Source organism: Cornus florida, unplaced genomic scaffold, assembly GCF_030987335.1.
Source record: "Cornus florida cultivar Cherokee Brave unplaced genomic scaffold, ASM3098733v1 CherokeeBrave_3.0.0_Hap2_Chr10, whole genome shotgun sequence".
NCBI lineage: Eukaryota > Viridiplantae > Streptophyta > Magnoliopsida > Cornales > Cornaceae > Cornus > Cornus florida.
The window spans coordinates 43,242,722-43,251,705 of record NW_026775580.1 but is presented as its reverse complement, the minus strand read 5'-3'; the positions used below and the strand labels follow the sequence as shown (position 1 = coordinate 43,251,705).

Below are 8,984 nucleotides of genomic sequence, written 5' to 3'. Positions count from 1 at the left end.
TATGAGTTCTTCCTAATTGAGATAGTGCGCACTATGGTGGTCTTCCCAGCGGGTTAACGCCCAAAACAACCATTTAGTTCTCGGCGGAAATCCGAGACGTGATGTCCAAGTCTTCCACTATTTGATTTCACATTCAATTCCAAGTTGACAATCATGTTTAATTGTGACTTGTGGTTTTGGCTATTGGCGATTGATGTTGTTAAGTACATCCATACTAAATTGTTATATCTAATTGTTTTCACACTTTTAGATTTCAAGTTGATAACTTAGAGAATCTATATCTTGAGGTGTGGTATTTGAAATTCTAATTGTACTAAATTGTCATATTTAGTTGTTATTGTATTTTAGATTTCAAGATGGTAACCTTGAGAATCTATATCTTGATACTTGTGTAACATGCTTCTATGTTGGTTAACTGCGTAGATATTGTGATTTGTGCTTTGTTGTTCAAATGTGACTTTGGAATGATCCTATAGATTCATTTGGAACATAGACTTTAGGTGGCATGATCCACTATAATTGTTTTAGCATTTTAGATTTCAAGTTAGTAACCTTGAGAATCTACATCTTGTTGCTTTGTATAGCATGCTCCTATGTTACTTGAATTGCACGAACGATGTGATTTGTGCTAGAAATGATCTTAGGTAGTTTAGGATGCTCCCTGGGTCACATTTTGACATAGACGTTAGGTGGCCTGAGCCCCTTTAACATGTTTCACCTTGAGGTGATAAAACTGTAAAAAGTTAGGTCGATGCATGCTCATCTCCTACGAGTAACTTTATGTTACTCACCCACGTTGTGGGGATATTTTTCAGGTACATGAATTAAAGTTGAGACTCTCATTATGCTTGGATGATTTGTGGACTTGGAGGTTTCCATCTTTGTGAAGGTTGGCTTGGAATGCCATTTGTAACCTTATTTGTCAAAATGTGTATATTTGATTCCATATATGTAGTGTGTATATGAGTGCACCCCTTACAATGTATTCAACATGTATAAGATGAGGCCAAAGGCCAATGTCATGTATTTTGTATCCTATGAGACTTATGATTTCATGAAATATTATGAAAATATTGAAAAATGTCAAGTAATAGTTTCACCATGTTTGCATCGGGTGTGGGAGTTCCATTTTTTATTCTTTCATAAGGTCTCATTAATCATGTACGAAGTGTGGCTAAGGGCCAAATGGTCATTTGAAGTCATTTGTTGATTTTGGTTTTCAAAATTTTCATTTCAAGTTCATTTTCGCCTTTTTGGCCATGTCTCAAGTAAATGTTGATTTTGCTTGGGGGATCGGATTTTGATTCGACCATTTTTGAGAGCCGCGGACCATTCCTGCGCACTCAAAATCACCATTTACATTTGCGTGAATGATCGTTTTCAGGAAAAACTCTTTCGTTTGTGTTTTGAGCTTCCTATGGACTCATTTCACCTTTTTGTTTAAAAATTCACCTTAAGGGTATTTTAGGAATTTATTTTGTGAAATAAATTCTGTTCTTGACTCTTTGATATAGAAAATGTGATTTAAGGGGGAGTTTCTTCATGACATTTTTCTGAAAAATGTCATCTTGACCTCGAAAATCGTGTCGCAAACTCATTTTTCTGCTAAAACACTGTTTCTGCTGCATTTTGGGTGTTCTGTTCAAGTTGAACTAGTTTAAGAATAGTTGAACCGGTTGAAGGTGTCGTTTTGGTTCAGCTTGGGCATACTGCCAATGTTGAACCGGTTCAAGTTCTCCAGAGTTTTCAGTTTTGGTCATCTAATTTCAATCTGATGTAACTTCTTCGTTTTAACTCCGAATTGGTCCATTCTTAAGTCTAAACTGACTGTGTCGAAATAAGCTTTCCAATGGTATGAATTTCAATTTCAGATTCTTTTCCTAGCTCATGATATCCTCATTTTAGTGAGAGGTGTCGGATTTGGTTCGAACCGGGATAGGGTTCTTTTGGGATTTCATTTCCTTTGGCCCTGAGACTTCTTGTGAAGTTACTAAAGGATGTTTTTGGATGTTTTTGATCTTATTTGACTTGTTGGGATTCAAATTCCTTCCTCTTAGGGTAAAATAACCATTTTACCCTTGGTCCTTCTTTTGGTAGGGTTTTGATACCCTTGTCTTCATTTTGCTTCCGCTGAGTCTCAAAATTCCTTGAAGGGCCATTCTTGTGTCTTAGGGATGATGTACATCTCTAAGGACTTGGTTTCATTTTGATTTCGCATTCTGGATCCGCTTCGGGTCATCACAGGACACACTGGGTTGAAAAATCCAGGGTCGCCACAAACCTAAACAAATGTACAAGATTGTTTGGGATGTATAAATGTATTTGCATAAAAATATTTGGAGTCTCGGATTCAGCGATCGATCGCCGATTACATAAAAGGACGTCAATACAACCAAGCCAACCTAGGGATGTTGTGCATCCCAAAACAAGGTTTCCTTACCTGAAAAATATCCCAAACAACTAAGGGGAGTAAACAAGTTACTTGTAGGAAATGAGTATGCGTATACCTTATAGTCTTAATGGCCTTTTCATAAATAATATAAACTATACTCAATGGTTCATGCTTCCTAACGTCTACATTTCAAGGGTAAGCTAAGGCAACATCCTATGATTGAAATACATTGAAAGCAATCCATAATAGGTATAAAAATCAAATACAATGGGATAATCCATGATATACAACAAGTTATAACCTTAAGTTATATCAATTTGTAAAACAAATACGAACTCATACCAAGTGGAAAAACTTAGAGGCGGCATCCAGTGTGAGCTCAATAACATAAAACAAGGTTGTGAACTTACAACATAAGACAATACAAGTTATTTTAGGGCACTAAACTACCTAAGTGCGCACTATATTATTGGGAGAACTCGTATTTCCTGTTCTAATGCCAAACCTTAGCCATGTCACATTTTCTTTGCCCAAAGTTTATCCAAAATCAACAAGTTGTCACAACAATCACAGGTGTAACAATGAAATTTAAACAACTTCCATGCACAACCAACAATGGTAATCACACATAGTCATGCTTTAAGTCTCCAAGTTACAATGGCATGTAAAATGACAAGCTTTTGAATAGGCAAAGTAATAGAATCCAAATACACCTTTTAAGTTATAGGCTTATGCAATTACATTTGTACCGTCATCCCAATATTTATGTACGTAGTTTCATTCTAAAGTTATAGAGAGCATCCCAATAAATTCATAAGTAGCAAAGTACTTGCATTCACACTACTTCAAACATAATTGAGGTGTTGTCTAAAGTAATTCCCAATAATTATGTATATCGTTTCATCCCAAAATTATATGCAACATCCCAATAAATGCGTAAGTAATTTTTGAAGGGCAAAGTAAAAGAATTCAAAGACACCTTTTAAGTTATGAGCTTTTGTAAAGGTACTTACGAATTTATCGGGTTATTCTGTATAACTTTGGAACGAAAGTTTGTATAAAAATATTAGGATGATTGGTACATATGTAGTTATATAAGCAAATAACTTAAAGGTGTATTTGAATTCTATTACTTTGGTCCTGCAAAAATTACTTACGAATTTATTGGGATGATACGGCTAAACTTTGGAACGAAACGATGTACATAAATATTGGGCTGATTTGTATATATGTATTTGCATAAGCCTATAACTTAAAAGGTGTAATTGGATTGTATCACTTTGCCAGCAAAAATTGGAAAAACTAAAGAAAAAATGTGAATTATGTGTGAAATAGTGTGAATGCAAGTACTCTGGTACTTAAAAATTTATTGGGATAATTCCTATAACTTTAGAATGAAACGATTACATAAATATTGGGACGATTTGTACATATGTATTTGCATAAGCCTATAACTTCAACATTTCATCCCTTAAAAGTGCAATACATGTATATCTGTCAACTTATATATTGTTGAATTAAATTCAACTACTATCTTCACTGGAATATATTCATCTGTTAACATGGGAATGAAACAATTTAAGAAAAAAAATTGTTGATAATTTTAGTTGACACAAAATAATTATTCAATTGCCCAATTATAATTTTGGTTGACACAACATGATGTTTGACATGGTTTTAGTATTGGACTGACCATATAATAAGTTTGTATGATTTATTATGTGGAATTTAGCATTGGATATATATATATATATATATATATATATATATATATATATATATATATATATGATTTATCGTTTCATCCCAATATATTTGTACAAAACTTCATTCTAGGTTTATACAGAACATCCCAATAAATTCGTAGGAACCAGAGAACTTGCGTTCATATTACTTCACACTTAATTGAATATTATTTCTTTAGTTTTTCCAATTTCTGCAGGGCCAAAGTAATAGAATGAAATACAACTTTAAGTTATCTGTTTTTGCAAATACATATGTACCAATCTTCCCAATGTATTTATAGAAAATTTCATTCTAAGTTTATAAAGAACATCCTAATAAATTCGTAGGGACTAGAGTACTTGCATTCACACTACTTCACACTTAATTAAAGATTATTTATTTAGTTTTTTCAATTTTTGTAGGGCTAAAGTAATAGAATGAAATACAACTTTAAGTTATTTGCTTTCGTAAATACATATGTACCAATCATCGCAATATGTTTGTACCAATCTTCATTCCAAGTTTATAAAGAACATCCCAATAAATTCGTAAGAACTAGAGTACTTACGGTCACATTACTTCACACTTAATTCAAGATTATTTCTATAGTTTTTCCAATTTTTGCAGGGCTAAAGTAATAGAATGAAATACAACTTTAAGTTATTTATTTTTGCAAATACATATGTACTAGTCATCCCAATATATTAGTACAAATAGATGATGTAAAACTGTTTCTCTTATATAATGGGTGAGATATGTGATGAGCACTGAAAAATACGTATTTAAACCCCTTAAGCTTAGGCATTCTAGTACCTTTATCTATCTTACTTTACCGTTTTAGATTGATTTCGTATTATTTTCTTTTTCAGGCACTTATCCCGAAAATAAGCTAACTCAGCCAAATAAGAGCTTAATTGAAGCAATTCTGGGATTAATCAAAGAAAGGAGCAAAGTGGAGAAAGAAGGAAGCAAATGAAGCCAAATGTGGCAAGCAGCAAAGTTCGATCGATCTAAGTTCAAGGTTCGATCGATCGAATAATGATCGATCTCAGCACTTCAAGATAGATCCAAGCCTTGACCCAAAAGCATAAAGTTCCAAAAGTTCAATCGATCTAACACCATCCTTCAATTGATCGAACACTTTTGTCCTTATTCAAATGATTGATCCTATCCACAGTTGTACCACCCACTAACCACTTTTGTCATTTTCCCATAAATATCCCCCATAAACATCTCGGATTTGTCTTTTTACAAAAAGCTTAGCCAGTTGGATCAATCCAGCCTAAGTTCGATCGATCTCACTTACTTTCGATCGATCCAAGTTCAAGGTTTAATCGATCGAACTTCCTCCAGTGCGAAAAAGTTAAAATTCCATCTCATTGAAAGTTGTCCTTTATCCAATCATTAGGGAATATTGTGTGCACGACCCCAGCTCATTTTGGGTGTCATTTTGACCTACCTATATAAGGATAAGGATTGCTTTTACAAAAAAAAAGGGAAGTTAACATTATTTTTTCATATCATCTCTTGGAGAGGAAGCTTAGAGGAGGAGGAGGCTAGAAACACCATTGGAGACTCTTCATCAACAAGGAGCAGATTTCAACCATGGAATTAGCCCTTGAGGGTTGGAGCATCATCACCATAAGTGGCTAGACATCCCCTTGGGGCTAGAGTTAGCCCCAAGCATACTTTCTATATCTTAATCTTGTGTAATATTGAGGGATTAGTGTTGTAATTGATGTTTTGACACTTTGATATATATAGATATGGTTTATTCAATGATTTATGTGGTTTAATGCTTCCAATTGGCCATTTCATTCTATCCATATGTCTATGTATGCTAGAATAGATGTTCATGTGCTTGTCTCTAGATTTTGTGTTATTGATGCATGTCTATGTGTATTGATGCTATAGATTTGGAGATTATCAAAACATTGTGTTTAAAAGAATGCTTTTGTGATTCTCTTGATGGTTCATGCTTATCTCTTGATGGATTGTGCCTTTCCCTTAGTTTATTTTCATACTAGTAGTGTAGATGTAGTGTAGTTGTAGTGTAGTGTTAAATGGGAGGACAATCTATGCTTGTTGTTTGATGATCCAAGCTTTTGAATGCAATTAGCATATTTCTCTATCTTTGGGTTGTATTTGGATTGTGAGCTTAATGAAAGGATTAATGACTTATTTTGATTTATTGTGCCTTTCACGTGTTGTTTAGACAATATATGCTTCATTGCTTAGATATATTGTGCCTTTCACATGATGTTTAGACAATACATGCTTAACTAGTCATCCTTGCTTGTTGAATCAACCAAATTCACACACACCAATATTGCAACACACCATTTGCTCTTATTAATCACTTATCAATAATATAGAAATGCATTGCTTGGTGGTGATCTCTAAACCCCAAGATCTTTCTCTCTCTCTTACTTACTCTTAATTGCACTCTTTTGCTATTACTTAGTTTAATTTAGTTGCTCTTTAATCAACCAACTAACCAATTGTTTGATCACTCGACCTACTAACCTTAATTGTGATTCCACGACATTGCTCGACCCTCATAATCCCTTGGGACGATCCCTACTCACTCTTGCTACGTTAGTAGTAGTGGTTTTTATAAATTTAAACTTGACCAAAAAAGCTTTTATTGAACCGCACATTCACCACATCAATTTTGGCGTCTAAGAATGGCCGCGCCCGCGTATGCCCGTTAAATTTTGGCGCCGTTGGCGGGGATTTGTTGATTAGATTTGGTAACGTCGGATTTGTGGAATTGATTAGGATTAGTACTCTTTTGATCGTGTCTTTACTTTATTTTTATTTTTCTTTTTAGTTACTTATTGTGTTGTTCTTACTTAACTAGGTGCATTGTTGGAGAGGAAGCAAGTAAGGAGCCATCAAGCATTCAATTCAAGCAAGCAAAGAAAGTAAAAAGCTAAAAATTCTAAAATTGCTAAGCCAAGCTTTAAAATTTGGAGTCGTAGTGCTAAAGGACCTTTGTGAGATTTTCTTTACTCAATCCCTTAGTTAAATCGTCGGCCCACGTGGAGGCTTATTTTTAATTGTCTTGCATCATTATTGTTAAAGTATGGGAGTATGAATTAAATGTTTGTGGAAGAAGTCTAATTGCATTGTTGTGAAGGTATAGTGTTTGTCATTCATTGTGTTTGTTGTGTTTTGTATTGTGCATGCATGGGCTTCGTTTATTGAGACCAACTCTTGTCCCTCTTGATTTGCATCTTGAATATATCGTTAGAAATCCTAGGGGAAAAGGAAGTTCAAATAGAGCCAATCTTTCAATGGATAACCATAATGATAATCACGTTGAGGACATTGGTCACATAGACCAACAAGGTATCCTTCATCCCAATGTGCACAATGAGAACATACAAGTACCATTAGGCATGCCTAGGCCATTCATTAACCAACCACCACAACAATAAGGCAAAGTTCCATATGGAATGCCAAGGCCAATGTATGCTCCACAACCTCCCATCAACAATCAAGGAATTCAAAACCAAGGTGTTCATGTTGCACCTCAAGTAGCTAATCCACCTCTTGCTTTAAGAGACCATTATGTGCCTAATGAGTATAATGCACTTACATGCATCCAATTGCCTCCATTTAGAGCACATCATTATGAAATTAAGCCACAAACCATTCAAATGCTTCCTAACTATCATGGACTTCCAAGTGAAGAACCTTACAAGCATTTGGATGAGTTTCTTGAAGTATGTTTCACCGTAAAATATACGGACATGTCGGAAGAGCTTTTAAGACTCAAACTTTTTCCATCCACCTTAAAAGACAAGGCAAAGTATTGGTTTAACAATCTTAGGCCTTTTTCAATCACTTCTTGGGCAGAAATGCAACAAGAGTTCTTGAAGAAGTACTATCCGGTTTCTAAGACTAATGCCATGAGGACCTCAATTCGACAATTTTCACATGGGGATGGAGAAAAGTTTCATGAGGCATGGGAACGCTTCAATGAATTGCTTAGAAAGTGTCCACATCATGACATGCCCAAATGGCAATTAGTTCAATACTTCTTTGAGAGCTTATCGGACAACTATAAGGGTATGGTTGATGCTTCCATGGGTGGCTCATACATTGATAGGCATGAGGATGATGTGTGGCGTCTCTATGAAAGCATGAATGAAAATTCTTTGCATACAACACTATCATCCAAGAATGGTAGAAATTCATAAGGTAGGAAGAGTGTTAGCTTACATCAAGTCGAACATTCAAATGAAATAGCCGCCGAAATGAAGTCTTTGTCTCAAAGGTTTGATCAATTTTTTATTAACCAAAACTCGGCGAACCAAGTATCTTCCTTCCCTAACCATTCTCATCATACATCAAATGAAACATGTATGACTTGTTCTAGTGTTCTTCATTCTACTTCTCATTGTCCTCACGGACAAGTGCAAAGTGAACCTAATGAACAAGTCAATGCGGCTTTTGTGAACCAAAGGAACAATCCTTATGGTACTCATTATAATCCAAGTTGGAGGAATCATCCGAATTTCTCTTGGAAAAACCAAGGAGAGGGCTCAAACCCTTCCCAAGGCGATTTTTAAGGGAAGTACATTCCACCTCCACTTCAAAACCAAGGATCCCAAGGTTATAGACCCTATCAATCACAAGGGAATCAATTTGCTAATTCTCATTTTCCCAACTAATCATATTCCCAAGGAAATACTATAAGTCCCGCCCTTGAAGAGAAAGTTTTGAATGCTTTGGGCACTTTAGAGGCTGACACTCAATTGCTTGATTCTCACTCTCAATCTATTGCGAAGCTAGAAACCCAAGTAGGGAAAATAGCAAGCACTCTCAATGCAAGAGAGAAGGGAAAGATGCCTATAAA

The 8,984-nt window shown here is 35.1% G+C and overlaps 1 pseudogene; it reads right to left on the bottom strand.

Moving 5' to 3' along the window:
* Positions 1-8,039: 8,039 nt before the first annotated feature.
* LOC132280504 (small nucleolar RNA R71) lies at positions 8,040-8,138 on the bottom strand (annotated as a pseudogene).
* Positions 8,139-8,984: the final 846 nt, after the last annotated feature.